The sequence below is a fragment of the Delphinus delphis genome, chromosome 3, assembly GCF_949987515.2.
Source record: "Delphinus delphis chromosome 3, mDelDel1.2, whole genome shotgun sequence".
Classification (NCBI taxonomy): domain Eukaryota; kingdom Metazoa; phylum Chordata; class Mammalia; order Artiodactyla; family Delphinidae; genus Delphinus; species Delphinus delphis.
The window spans coordinates 47,939,936-47,955,190 of NC_082685.1; the positions used below are offsets into that span (position 1 = coordinate 47,939,936).

The following is a 15,255-nucleotide window of genomic DNA, read 5'->3' on the forward strand; positions in this document are numbered from 1 at the left end:
CTCAGGTCAAGTTAAGGTCATGTGGTGAATTGGGGCAGAGCCAGGAAAAGAACCAAGGGCTTCCCCTCCCAGCCTTGAGCTCTTTCCTCTGTAGGAGGCCTCCCATCTGCAGCAGCTGACAACTTTGGGGACCACGTCTGGCCAGGAAAAGCACCTTCCTGGGCAGAGCTGCCAGAACTGAAGATACGCCATTATCCTCTGACTACCTCTTAGAGACAGTTATGTCCTGGCAGGGTAACTGCCTCTTCTCTGTCTCCCTCCTTTGGCTGTAAGGACCATACCACAGTCTCCATCTAGAAGGCAGGGAAGGGGCAAAGAAGGACGCACAGGACTGGGTGGCCACTCTGGCAGTCTGATCTTGGGCAAGTCTCTCCCCATCATTGGCCTCAGGTCCTGCATCTGTAACACGAGGAGGTGGCTTTGATGAGCTTAAAGGTCCCTTTCAGCTCTAACAGGACTTGGTTGTTATGAGTTTCAACACCAGGAGTGTTTATTAAACATCTACCAGGATCACCAGGGTGAAGAGATGGATTTAGTAGTACTCTGTAGCTTTACAGTCCATTAAGGCCGGGACCTAGTGCCCAAGGTTCTTGGAAGCTCCAATCCTGATATCCACTGTCTATTCTGGGAAACTTGGCTGACTCTCTTACCCCAACTTGAACCCAGAGCTAATGTAACTCTAGTCTTGGGTGTCCAGGAATGCCTGCTGGTCTGATCGATGATCATGCCCACCGCCCACCACCCTGCCCAGGTTTCGTTATCCCCTTGACTTTGCCCTCCCCTCCACCCTCTCCCATGTGGTGTCCACCTCCCCAGGCCCATCTGGGTCCTTTCCTTCTCTTCCCAGCACCCCCATCTCTCCACACTGGTCTTCCTGTGATTCTGCCCAATGAGGACACTTGCTTTGGTCTTCCAGCGTCCTGTGACCACCTCTCCCACCGCTGGGGGAAAGGAGGAACAGGAAAGAAAGGGGGACAAAAATAAAGCATGTTGTTCTAAACTGGAATCTTCCCTGTGATCCTCCTGGAATTTCCATGCAGACTCTGTGGGGCATGTGAACAGGGTTCCCCGGGACGCTGGCCCCCCTGCCTCATTCCTGCTCGGTGGAATATTCCCCCAGGGACCTGGTGTCACAACCAGGCTCCAGGTGTCTCTGGTCAGGCCTGGTGCTCCCTGGGAAGGGCAGAATGCAGCAGTGGAAGGGTGGAAGGGGTGGAAGGAAGTGGGAGGGAGGGAGGTCCCTAGAGGCCCCTGTGTGAAATCAGGGCAGAACTGATGTCATGCCTAGCTGGGAATCTGACATCCAGGCAGCCGGGGGGCTCAACCCTGTAAGATTGTCCCAGGGCAGCTAAGCTGTGATGTGAAGTCCCAGGCTGGTGGTGGGAAAGGCCATGAGGCCCAACCTCCTCTAATGCTGAACTTCTCTCTAGAATGTCCCTGCTAAACTTGCATACCTCTGGTGATGGGAAGCTCACTGCTTCCCAATCACCTAGTCTCTCTTTGGACAGGCTATCGAAGTCTCCTTCTGAATATCCCGCTGACCTTTACCTCTCTGGGGCTGCAAGCCCTGTCCTTTTGGGCTACAAAGAACAAGTTCCTGATCCCCAGAAAGCTCTTCAAATCTTAAAGTTGATGGCTGCAGCCCTCAGCCTTACTACCCCTCCTAATCTCACCCCAAGGTCTCCTGTCCCATTATTTGACATCTCAGAGTCAACAATGCCCAAATTCCCAATTCTCTCCCTGCACTGAGGCTCTTGGCCTGATGGTGTTTTGGGGGAGGGTACAGATTTCCCTCCCAGAGGCAGATGTCAAGGAGCACTTCTTCCATCTTCTGGGGCTTTGGTTTCTGGCGATCAAAGCCATTCTGCAACCAGGCTGTTGCCACTTTGCCAGCCTCAAACCTTACAGGGCTTCTCGACCTGCTCTCGGTTCAAACAGCCAAGTGGGCTTGTTTGCTCTTCTCCTGAAAATGTCTTTCCTCCTCCCTACCTTCGTACACAGAACTCTCCACCTGGAATGCCTTTTCCTCCCTTCTCGGTCTATCCAAAGTGTGCCCCTGCTACTCTGACCACCCCTACCCCAGGTTTTCCTTCCCTGAGAGTCTGGGCATCCGTTGTCATATGTGGGATAACCAGAGCTGTCCTCCTTTCATCCCAAATCATGGAGCATCTCGGCCTGAAGTGCCCAAAGGGACTGATGAACTTACTTCTCTGTTGGCTATAGAGCCAGGGCTAGAGTCTTAGCCTGTTTCTTTCCCTTTCTCCCCGTCTTGTTCAGCTTATCTCGTCAGATGCCTTCAGACTCAGTGGGGTTGTTGGGTGACATGTCTGAGGTCCGGCAGGCTCCAGGCAGACTGACCAGTGGCCTCTGAGCCCAGCAGCCCAGCCAGGGTGGTGTCGTGGCCACTACGGATGGCCTCCCTAGGCGGCGGCCTCCCTCTGAACACTTCACCCCATCCCTGTTTCTCTGAAGGAGGAGGAGGGTATGGGGCAAAAGCTAGTGGCAGCTGAGCAGTGTCCCTGTTAAGTTTGCAGGGCCCAGTGTGTTTTCCATCTCCCTTGGTGCATGGCTTGGGTCCGAGGAGGACCTTAGAGGAGGTGACCTATGCTTGTGGCTGGTTTGGGCTCTCGGGAATGTGCAAGAGTGAGGCTGCTTCTTCCAGAAATGGACTAGCTGACTACCCCATCCTCAAATAACTGATGAGCTGTGACAGTCAAGGGCAGCCCAGGACTGAACAGGCCCCCAGGGATACTCAGCCCACAGTAAGGTGTGCTCACTGGTGAGAACTGTCTGCATTTTTGCCCCTGAGCAGGCGTGGGGATGGGAGTTGGGGGGGCTCTGTTTATATCTTACCATAACAATGCCTAATCTAGAAGGAGGCATCGTGCTTCAAATGGCCCCCTTCCTAAATGCCAAGAATTTTCCTATTAGACGGGTAGAACCAGAAGTAGCTTTTGCTCACAGACTCAGGGGGGCAGTGCTAGAGTATATGTGCATGGGTTCTGGAGTCATCCAGACCTGGGTTTGAGCCACAGCTGAGCCTCTTACAAGCTGTGTGACTTTGGGCAAATGACTAAACCTCTCTGAGCCTCTGAGTTCCCAGAGGGTTAATGTTATTTACCTCAGAGAGTGCTGGATGGAGCGTTGGCCGCTTGGGAAGACTTGATGTATGACGATTGTTATTTCTGAAGGAGCAAGGGCAGCTTATCCCCCTAAGTGGAAGGTAGAGTTGGGGTCCAGTACGGCACCTCCTCCCCGCAAAGAAACTGCCTTTTGGCAGTTATTTTTTATTCAGTACCTACTATGTGTCAGTCACTGTTCTAAGGACCTCATGAGTTTTAACTCATTTCATCCAGACAATGCAATAATCTAACGAGGCAGGTACTCTTATCATGCCCAAGGTCACACAGCTGATATTAGGCAGATCTGGGATTCAAACCCAGGCAGCCTGACTCCCCTCTGGCACCTTTAACAACCAGCCTGCTGCATCTTAGCCCCACTCTAGCAGTGCTCTGACCCGCCTGGTCCCCTCATCACCTGGGCACTAGGATTCATGCAGCCCATACTGGAAAGGCCCCTGGCTCCAGAGTCAGCCTCTGTTTTCTCATCCAAACGAAAAGGGGCCTGATGAGTGGGTGATCCATGGGCCACGAGAGTGGGTGACTCATGCTGTGCATTTCTGTTTTGAATTGGAGAAAAGGTTTCTGGTGGTGAAGCACTGTCACCAACAAGCCTCTTTTGCAAGAGGGGAGGGGGCCGGCCTCTGCGGGCTCTCGCCATGTGTGGTGAAGCCCCATGGGGCCAGGACTGTCTAGACAGGCCTTTAGGAGGTGGCAGACACTGTGGGCTCTTTCCTCCGAATTCCTGCAGACCATCACAGGCAACCTCTCCTTGGCCCGTGGCCACTGCATACTGCTGGGCTGGGGGAGGGCCACGTAGGCTGTGCCCATCCCCACCCCAGGGCCTGCAGGCTACCCTGCGACTTGGTGCATGTAGGGCAAATTTCTAGATACCCATGTGGACAGTAGTGTTGCAGCATTTCTGTTTCTTCCTTACGTTCTTAATTATACAAATTCAATAAGAACAGAGTAAAATGTGTAACATGTATACTTTAAGAATTCAGATAATTTCAAGTGTTGTCAAGGAGGGGAGTGCTCACGTTCTGCTGGTGGAAGTTGTGACGTGCTTTGGCCACTCTGGAAAATAATCTGCTTTCCTGTGAGGTTGACAGGTGTGCACGCCAGAACCTAGCAGTCCCTCTCAAGATATGAACCCCAGACAAACTCTGGCTCATGTGCCCCAGGAGATATGGACAAAAAGGGTCATAATAACCATAATTGGAAAAAATCTTTATCACAATTCTTTGCACGACCCCATGGCCCTGAGTCCCAGGGACTGTTTAGTTGGGAAATCACTATTGAGGCAGGGCCCAGGCATAACCTGGAGATGAGGACCTCAGAGGCCACCTCCCCTAACTCTCAAGGCTCACACAGGGAATCAGACACAGCCCCGAGGGTCAGTGGCGGCACCAGGCCTGGAACTGGTATTCCTCGGGGCTATATGTGTCAGCTCTTCCCTGGAACAAGCCAGCCTGGGAAAGGGCTGACTTTGCCCCAGGAGCTGCCATGTGGATCCTAGGGACAAGTGACAAGCAAACTCCTTTCTGTCCTGGGGCAGTGGTGGGGCTCAAGGAAGAGCAATAGCCTTGGAACTAGAAGACTTGGGTTCAAGCTCTGGTGTGGTCACCCGTTTAGCCTTGGTCTCCTCTACGAAGTGGGATCCCTCATCATTGTGCTCAGAGGTGCCCTGGTGGGCAGGCTACAAGCATGCATTTTGTAGACTGAGTTCAAATCCCGTCTGCCACTTCCTAGCCATGTGACCTTGGGTAAGCTCCAGTGGTTTCTTTCCCTATAAATTAGGATGATGTAGTGATGCTGATTCCTTCCTCAGGGTAATCCTGGGAGGATTAAATGATAATGCAAGAGATTCAGCCAAGTACCTGGCAGGGGGGAAATCCCCCATACAAATTCATGAGGTACTTTGGAAGGTCCCTAGGAGTTGTGGGGTGTGGTGTCCAAGGAGCAAGGCAGGAGGTAGGAGACCCCTGGGGACAGAGGAGCTGGGGCAGCCGGCACACATACGCTGTCCAGGTTTAATAGTTCACGAGCTGTGTGACCTTATGCAAGCTGCTTAACCTCTCTGTGCCTCAGTTTCCTCATCCGTACAATGGGGATAATAGTTGTACCTACCTCACAGGGTTGTTCTGAAGATTAAGTGAAGTAATTTGTATAAAGGTCTTAGGCCTGTACTGTCATCATCACAGTGTAATTCTATCCGCACCACCTTACAGAGGCCTGGGCTGGGCAGAGACTTGTTCTGTTCCAGCTCTGCCATCAGCTCTCCAGGTGGCCTAGAGCAGTTTCTCTTTTTGTGGGTTCAGTTACCTCAGCTGTGTTTGTGAGGGTACCAGGCTGCTTGACAGCCCAGTATTCTCAAAACTCCATGTGCTCAGGATTCCCTGGAGAGCTTGTAATGGAGCTTCCTGGGCCCCACTCAGGATTCCCTGTCAGTTGATGAGCATGCAGTGCTTCAGACACCGCACTTTGAGACACGTTGCCCACAAAATGCCCTATAAATGCAGGAAAGGAGACTTCATCTAGCCCATTAAGCATCTCAAGCTGACCCCTCTTCTGTGCCCCTTAACCTCTGACCTCTGAACTCACCTGTCCTGCCTCTTTCCAGACCCTGTTCTCTCTTAGGCAACTCAGGGTGCTTCCTGGCCAGGTCTCATTCCCACTTCCCTATAAACACAGCTAAGGTCATCTTGCCTCACAAGAGGAGTAGGGCCTAATTGTAATGAATATCAGCCCCATTTATCCTGCTCTTCGGTACCTGTGTCCCTCACTCCTCATGACAGCCAAGTGAGGTCGGAACCAAGACCATACCTATTCTGTAGAGGAGGAAGCTGAGGCTCAGAGATGGCAAGTGACTTCCCCAGGGTCACTTGTTTTGTAAGTAAAAAAGCCAGAATGGGACCCAGGCAATTGGATTGGGTTCCAGAGTCTGCTTTTGGACTCTTATGGCCTCAGGTCTTGCATAACCAAAAGTGGGGAGGTGAGGGTGCTGGGCAGGCTGGTGCTGGAGGACTGTGTCCATTCTGGGCCCCAGATGTGGCCACAGCATATGCAGAAGAGCCACGTTGCCTGCACGTCTGCCGGCTGTGACCCAGGCCTCTGCTCTACCCAGCCCTGCCTCCCACGTTCCCCACTGCAAGTCCCCTGCCTTCCTCTGAGTCCCCTGGCCCCACCACTTCATCCCCCTGACCCGCTCTGCTGTCTTTTCTGTCCCCGTCTTTCCAAGGTCTTGAGCCCCTAGTACACTGAATTTAGAGACCAGCCCCAGCCCCAGCCCCAGCCGAGGCTGCCTCAGGGCCAGGCTCATCCTGAGGTCTCAGGGCTGTGAGCCGACCCTTCCCTTGGCCAAGCCTGCAGTCAGACACTACAGCTCCCTTCTATCACCCGAGTCTCAACCTCCCAAAGCTCCCCCGGCTCTGGGTCTGCTTGGCCCCTAAGCCTGTTGTCAAATGGCAGACTCAGCTCAGGGCCTCCTGGGGAAACTTCCCAACATTAGCTGCCCTCTCGGCTCAGACGGGGCTCAGAAGCCACATCCTGCATGGAGACCATGTTGTCCGATGGCCTCACAGTACAGATGGGAAACTGCAGCCCAGAGAGGGTAGGGCATCTGCCCAAGGCCACAGGGCCAGGTAGTGAGAGGCAGAGCTGAGGCTGGAGCCTACGCCCCCAGCCCCCAGCCAGTGTGCCCTTTCCACGGCTGCGTCCCAGCCCCGGCCTCCCTGCCTCTCTGCCTGTCTGCTGGAACCTGAGCTGACATCGCTTCTCCAACATCTTTGCTTCTTGAAACCATTATTTGAAAACAGTTTTCCTTGCCAGGAGCCCCAGGCTCTTAGAGCTGAGAAATCAAACCTCATAGACAAGGAATAAGCACTGTCTATAGCGAAGCCAGCAAGACGGGCCCAGACTCAGGTGACGCTCAGGCGGTGGGACAGTGACGGTGTCCCCTTCCGCTGCTCCCACCCCCCCATTTAACCACAGCCACAAGGAGTCCTCAAAGCCAACAGGACCACAGATCCTGCACATCGGTCAGAGCAGGATGGGCGCTTAGAGATCATCCGGTTCAGCCCCTGCGCGGATGAGGAAACTGAGGCCCAGAGTGGGTTAGCAGGAGAGCAAGGACCAGCCCCTGGACACAGCATCCCCCCGGGGAGGATACCACAGAGCGCACCCCCCCCCCCACCTCCGACCCCGCCAATGACTCGCAGACCCCTGTTTGCCATTGGTTCTTACCTCTCCTGGGGTCTGGTCCAAGTGTGGCTCCTTGTGGCCTGGAGACGTGGGCCAGCCCGTTTCGGGGATGGTTTCTCAACTAACTTGACTGGGCCTTTGGCACCCCTCACTGCCACTGCCACTGCCACAGGGGCACTTTTAAACAGTTGGCACTGGGCCCCCCTCCCCTTAGCCCCTTGCCCACCGCTCCCTGGCTGCAAAGGCCCCTCTGCCTTTTACCTTATATGAGCTGAAGAGGCGAGCCTGGTGTTGGGGCGAGGCGGGTGCTGAGTCCTCTGAGGGCCCCCATTGGCCCAGGCGCCTGCCACGTGACCGCCTCGCCTTGACCTGCCCCTGGTGCCGACTGTTGCTTTTACCCCCTAAGGAAGGAGTGGTTGACAATTTTCATATTTCTTCTAAATTTGGAGATTTCAGACAATGCTGGGAGGCTTGGCTCCAGCTGCCAGAGGCCCATGTGGAAGTCATTAAGCTGAAGAAGGGGGGCCGGGGGAGAGCGGGAGGCAGGGAGAGGAGGGGGAGGAAGGGGGTAGGGGCCGGAGTTCTGAGGGTTGCCAGTTGTCAGCCTGGGAACATGAGCAAACTCCCTGGGAGCAAGCTGTGTGTGAGAATTTCCTCCCTCTTCCCTGGCCCCTGTGTCCCAGGACGGGAGTGGGAGTTCTGAGATTTTTTTTCTGGGAACCCCCAGCGGGGCAGACGCCAGTCCTGGCTCCTGGGGTCCAGAAGGTGGTGGGAATGGCAGGGGATGGGGGACCAGGAGGAAGGAAATCCTCTCTCCAGAAAGCTGGGACCCTTGGATGCCAACCCCATCATTGTGCAAAGAAGGCTGGGGCCCCAGAGGGCTTGCGCCTGTCACACAGGGGGCTGCGACGGGGCAGGAGAGGGAATCCGGGGACTCACCACTGGGGCTCCCTTTCCCCTGAAGTCCTAGTGCTGAGAAACGCCTGTCTCTTGCCCTTTCTCGTTATGCTCTGGCCACGTTGGCCTCCTATAGGGTCCTTAGTGTTTTTTCATGCCTCTCGGCCTTTGCAGTTGCAGTCCTCTCCACCAGATGTGCCCTCTACCCAGAGCTTCCCATAGCTGGCTTCTCCTCCTGCTTCTGGTCTCAGCTCAAAAGTCACCTCTGGGGGCTTCCCTGGTGGCGCAGTGGTTGAAAGTCCGCCTGCCGATGCAGGGGACACGGGTTCGTGCCCCGGTCCGGGAAGATCCCACATCCGCGAAGCGGCTGGGCCCGTGAGCCATGGCCGCTGAGCCTGGGCATCCAGAGCCTGTGCTCCGCAACGGGAAAGGCCACAACAGTGAGAGGCCCGCGTACCTCAAAAAAAATAAAGAAAAGTCACCTCTGGGAGACGCTTACTTGGCCGCCACATTATTCTCTATTGCTGTCCCTGCTTGTTGCCCTCCAGGACTGTGCCTATATTTTACATATCTACTGATGTACTTGCTTGTTGTCTAGCTCATTGTGGAGAGCACAACTCCCCCTGGGGAGGGTATGAGTCCCCAGGCCTCCTGCAGTGCCTGTGAGGGATAGCCGGGAAGATGTCTGTGGACGGCGGCTGTGGGCATAGGAGTGGCCGCTGAGGCTGGAGGAGGGCTCCTCCCAGTGGCCTTGTTGCTCAGAGCTTCCCTTCTGTGGCCAGGCTGGCTGGACCCCAGCTACCTTCATTCACGTTCTCATCCACAGTCCCCTGGACCTCTGGTCCACATGGGACTGCTTCCCTCTCTCTCCCCTCCCTCAGCGCAGGATTCCCTCCAGCACACGGCCTCAGACCATCCTGTACGGGGCAGCTCCAGGGGTGTGGGGTGCTGAACCCTACACCGTCCCTGACCTTAACAGGCTCCCAGTCTAGTAGGAGGAGCTTCACCCTGACTTTGTTCCTTCTGAGGAAAGAATTCCCTTGTCGGGAGGCCTGTGTGTTTGTTCCTGCCTTTGCTGTTTCTTAGCTGTGAGGTCTGGGCACAGTTCTTCAACTGCTGCTCTGAGCCTCACTTTACTCCTCTGTGAAATGGGAAACATAGGTCCTGCCTTTTGGTGTTGCCCCTGCAGTCCTAGGGGATGGGTCAAATATGGAGCCAGATTGTGCTCAGTACTGCCTCTGCTGCTTCCCACGGGGAGTGGGGATGGGAACTGTATTTAACATCTGTGAACCTCACTTTCCTCCTCTGTAAAATGGGGCCAGAAAGAGCCCCCACCTCCCAGGATTGCTGTGAAGACGAAGCGAGACCATGCTTACGAAGCAGTTAGCCCTGTGCAGCTCCAGAGTAAGTGCTCAGTAAATGCCAGGTATTTATTTTAAGGGTTATGACATCACACCTGGCACACAGCAGGCTTGCCATTCATGTCATCCCCTTCCCTCCTGAACCTAGAAGATGGATACCATTCACAAGCGCACCCCTGGGTTGTAAGATCATGGTAGGGAAGGCTTGTAACCCCCGCTCCCCGCTCCTGTTCAGTGTTCTGGTTTGACACTCCAAAGCACCACCAGCAGATCCCAGGGTGAAGATAAAGCCAGCCCAACGGAACCATCGAAATTATGGAAAGTCCACTTTGGAGGCTGTGAAACTTGTTATGCTTCTATTACTTGTGCTACTGTAGCATCAGAGATATTACATCAAGACAGAAAAGAAAACAGAAAAGTGACCAGTATGAGTTATGGAAAGGCCCACCATTTCAACACCCAAGAACTCTGTGCCTGGCCAAGCATGAGTTGGCCACCCCTGTGAGCCAACAGTCTCCGTTATCGTAAGGTCTGTTACCAGAGGCGAGAACAAGGAACAGAAGCAACCTGCAGGCAGGTCCTGGGAGGGGAGGTGTCCTGGCACCAAAATGTCTCAGAAGGCTGACTAAATGGCAGCCATATGTGACTCAGTGTCCATGTATCTGTCTCAAACATTTTTGAAGCCATTTCTCTTTCCTCCCGTGCCCTCTCCTGGGAGTTACTAGTGCTTTACGTCTATTAACCATTGCGTGAAGTGGCTTTTCTTTCCACACTGTGGCAAGGCAGCCGTGAAATCCCTCTGCTCCCAGAGGAAACAGGTCAGTGAGACTCTGGCTTTGTATGTGTGAATAAGACATCTTAGGAGGTGAGGGGAGCTTCTTGTTAAGGGCTGGGTATGAGAGTGTGTTTGATGAGTTCTGTGTCCTCAGAGGGTGTGTGCAGTCAGGGACAAGGGAATCCCTAGCAGGAGGGTGAGGGTCCTGAAGACCAGGAGACTCAGGGGGCCGGGCAGAGCTGCTCCACCTCTACAGGTGATCGATGAAGAGGTTGAGCTGATACGGTTAGAACCTTCAGGAAGGTGGCGTTTAGAGCTATGCAGGAAGGACTTTTTTGAGTCAGTGGATTAGCTCAAGGATGAGATGGGCTAATGGGCTGTCTTGGTAAAGTGATGAGTTCTGTGATGCTAGAGGAATGCAAACAGGCTGATGACAACTTGGCAAGTCCCTTCCAGCCCTGAGGTCCTATGAGCTTTATCTCACACTTCATGTTCTCACCTCCAACCTGTCCCTAACCCCCAGCCCTGACTTCGTGCTAATTCGACCCGAAAGGCACAGCTCAGAGGTGATCATTCGGAACATATGATTTGAAAAGTGCTGTTAAAAAATCAAGCTCCAGGGTTTCCCTGGCGGCGCAGTGGTTAAGAATCCGCCTGCCAATGCAGGGGACACGGGTTCGAGCCCTGGTCCGGGAAGATCCCACATGCCACGGAGCAACTAAGCCCGTGCGCCACAACTACTGAGACTGTGCTCTAGAGCCCGCGAGCCACAACTACTGAGCCCACGTGCCACAACTACTGAAGCCCGGGCATCTAGAGCCCATGTTCTGCAACAAGAGAAGCCACTGCAATAAGAAGCCCGCACACCACAATGAAGAGTAGCCCCCCGTTTGCCACAACCAGAGAAAGCCCGCGCACAGCAACGAAGACCCAACGCAGCCAAAAATAAAAATAAATAAAATTACTTTTTAAAAAAGAATTAAAAACAAAATCAAGCTCCATGTGTTTTCTTTGATGAGCATAAGACGTTTTTGTTTCATTGACAGAGTTTGATTCTGAGAGGTAAGTAAGAGACAATTAGTGAAGAAGTACTTATAATTGTCATCAAATCAATTTTTCAAAGCTTAATTGTACCCTTGAAAATAGTTAAAATGGGGGCTTCCCTGGTGGCACAGTGGTTAAGAATCTGCCTGCCAACGCAAGGGGCACGGGTTTGAGCCCTGGCCTGGGTAGATCCCACATGCCGCGGAGCAGCTAAGCCTGTGTGCCACAACTACTGAGCCCATGTGCCACAGCTACTGAAGCCTGCGTGCCTAGAGCCCGTGTTCCGCAACAAGAGAAGCCACCGCAACGAGAAGCCCGCACGCCGCAACGAAGAGTAACCCCCGCTCACCGCAGCTAGAGAAAGCCCGCGCACAGCAATGAAGACCCAACGCAGCCAAAAATAAAAACAAATAAATTAATTAATTAAAAAAATAGTTAAAATGTTCGGTTTTATGTTATGCATATTTTTACCATAACAAAATAAATGATGTGTCTGTGTGTAGGGGTAATTGTGGATGTAGTAAGGTGCCCTGCTGGAGGTTAAGTTTGTGTTTTGTCTGTCCTTTAGTCCACTGCACGGACAGATCAGGACAGAAGGTCATTATGAACTGCCTGAAGGGAGTATTTCTGGGAAAGGCAGGGAGAGGGATGTAACAAACCTTTTGTGCTGATTGCCAGGGAAAAGTGGTTGTAGGGGAGGGACAATGGTGTGGCACAGCCCTCAAAAATTCTGTGACTCCCTGGTATACAAATGCTGATAGGAAGTGGGACAGGTTCGCCCTTGTTGAAGGGCCCTGGGCGGTTAGCTTGGAGCCCTTCCCTGGTCTAGGGAGAATATTAGCTTTCACCTCTGTGGCCCCTTTGGGAGTTGTGAACATGACCCACAGTTTGGGATATGACTCACCAAGACCAGCTTCTGCTTGGACGTTCATATCCTTCTATCATTGTCAGCACACTGATATAGCACCAGATGGGACTCAACACTGACCCCACCCCCAAGACACCTGTTAGGACTAGGGGGACCCCTGGGTGCATAAGAGGAAGATGGTAAGAACCTTGGGGAGAGTGGCTACATTGCAGGTCTGACTTCCTGCCCTTACAGGCATATGGGCCTTGAACATTTGAAGTCTGAGGACCAATTGAGCTGCAGTAATCGCACCCTGAATGGTGCCAACGAACACCCTGTAACATGTGTGAGTGTGCGTGTGGTTGCACATGTGCGTGAAAATGCACTGTTAGCCGTTTGCAAGAATGTGGGAATTTGGGTGATTTTGCCTTACTTCATTGTAGTTTTCTGGTTTTGATTTTTTCCTGATTTACATTGAGGTAATGAGCTTAACTAAAGGGGCTGAGTTATAGTCTATACTATAGTTATATATACAGTTATTGTATATAATATTACAGACTTCTATTTTTACTTCTAATTTCTATTTTTTATTTGTGTTAAGGGCATCTAATACATTCGTATTATAGTACTTTACAAAATTTATAAAGATTTATTTTAAAAAATACCTTACTTAAAATATATTTATTTAAATAACCATGGAGATCAAGCCAGCTCCTATTCCATTTTTCCCCAGGGAGGGGGACACTAATCCTGACTGCTATTGCAGGGGGCTCAGTTGTTCATAGAACCCAAGAGTTATGTGGTCCTTGTCTCACCTGCTTGCCACAGAGCAAATTGATGCACTGCCCAGATATGAAACGTTATGGTAACAGGGTGGGGTTATTGGAGATAATTTCCAAATGGGAGCAACCTGGTTGATGGGATTAGGGAAAATTAATAGCCCCCTCCAGGCCTCAGCTTAAGTTGACTTTGCTCATCCCTCTCTCCCCTTTGCTGCTGAGGTCCCCTCCCTGCTACCCACCCCCACCCCATCCGTGTCTGCCCATCTGACACTCCTCAGCAGCCCTGAGGACTGCAGGCTGACTCCAGGCCTTCGTAAACCACCCCGGCACTGTTAAACAAATCCTATAATTAGAAGCCAGGTTTCCTAAACGAAGTGAAAAATGTAACATTACCCTTTGTTTGTTCACTGGATGCTCAACGCATGTCCCATGACCCAGAGGAGCTGTGACTTTGGGTTTCCAAGAAGCCTTAATAAGGTAATGTTTATAAAGTTCTTAACTTTACAACTCTGTCGGAGTACAACTCTGTGAAATGAGGACAAGCCATAATTCTGAGAGATCTGCCCCCTCCTCACCCAGTGGTAGAGAATGTTATCTCCTTACGTGATGTGCAGAAAGCCCCAAGATTGGGATTAAAGGAAGTGGGCTCTGGCCCCAGCTCTGACACTGAATTGCTGTGTGACATTGTAGCAGTCCCTTTCCCTCTCTGGACTTGTGTTTCCCCATCTGTAAAAGAGACGACATGATGAGACTTGCTTGTTCTAAATGTCTCTTCCAACTCTGACATTCTACAGTTTGATTTCTGTGTCTCTCTACCATAGGGTTGTATCTCAAGCCAGGATTCTTCTCCAGATTTGACCTCCCTTCCCTGGACTCCTCAGAAGGACTTGGTAATGTATCCTGAACTGGATAAATTGCTTGGGGTTGGCAAGACACATGGATGTATCCTTTTGTGCCTCAGCTCTGAACGCTTAGGGCCTCTCTCATGAGATAAAATGCATAAAAATAATGTGAAAATGACTTGCAGAAAAAAAAAGAACTCTTCGAAGGAATTCAAACTGGTCAACATGAGGAACAGTGGAAAGGAGCACTGTTCTGTCTGGAGATGGTAGGCATTATTAAGTTGACATAATACTATGTTAACATTATACATAATAACTGACATTTATTGAATTCTTTCTATGAACCAGACTCTGGGCTAAGGGTTTACATTCATCCTTTTGGTTAACCTCACAGAAAATCTGTGAGGTAGGTACTTTGTCATGATCTTCACTTTATAGATAAAAAAACTGACAATCTTTTTAGATGAAAGAATTTGCCTGAAGGAAATAAGTGGTTGGAGCTAAGACTCCAGAACCCATGATTGACTGCTGTAAATCCACTGCCTACATACCTCTGATTCCATTATGGTGCTTGTGGAAGAAAGTATCGTGATAAAGCTTCTGTCATTCTGTGTCGTTGAGTGATTCTGATGAGCATAGCGGCCTACACAGGACTTGTAATATAGGTGAGAAAGACGCCTTTGCTGGCCTAAGCCGCCAAGAGGATTGTTTGTTAATGCAGCACAACTTGGCCCATCCTGACTGATACTACTTGTCATAGGCAAAGGGAGAAGCTTTGTTCTTTATATTCTCAAAAGGAAATTTGTCGTCAGCAGATGGAAGGAGCAGGGAGGTAGACATTTAAAACAAGTAGAGACTAATAAGAACCTTGGGAGCATGTGATAGGGCTATCACTGAGACGCCAGCAAAATGATCTGTAGGGTCCCACTGAGCCTGTGATTCTGAGAATTGGTCTAAAAAACAAGATTTGTAAGTGATTCTGGAATGACAGAGTCAGAGCTGGCTCTGTGGTTGAGATAATGAGGTAGAATGCAAAGGAATCCCAATATGGAAGACAAAAAATTATGGACATAGCTATGTGATTGCTTGATTGAAGAGCCAAACAGTTCCAGTTTTTTCCAAGAGCACACTGCTGGTGGAGAGGGAGATTGGGGTCACCCCACCCTTGAACTTTCTCCAGAGTTGACTCAGAAAACATATCCCTTGCGCACTGAGCCCTCTCGCCAGACACATTTCCCTCTAATGTAAGTTTGTCCGTAGAGCACAGCCAGGCCATATCAGAAATGATTTGGTTGGCCTTTGGCTCTGTGTCCACTGCCTAATGACAGGGTGCCCACTTCTAACCACGGCCTACTTCCAATGCTCATTCCCTAACTGGGAAAAAG

At 51.6% G+C, this 15,255-nt stretch overlaps 1 long non-coding RNA gene across 1 annotated transcript in view; it reads left to right on the forward strand.

The window, feature by feature from the left end:
* The window catches only part of LOC132423162 (uncharacterized), a 30,107-nt gene extending 16,195 nt beyond the window's left edge, over positions 1-13,912 (forward strand). The window contains exon 3 of the long non-coding RNA XR_009518943.1: positions 13,850-13,912. This is a non-coding gene — a long non-coding RNA (uncharacterized lncRNA). The remainder of the gene's footprint in view (positions 1-13,849) is intronic.
* The last annotated feature ends 1,343 nt before the right edge of the window (positions 13,913-15,255 follow it).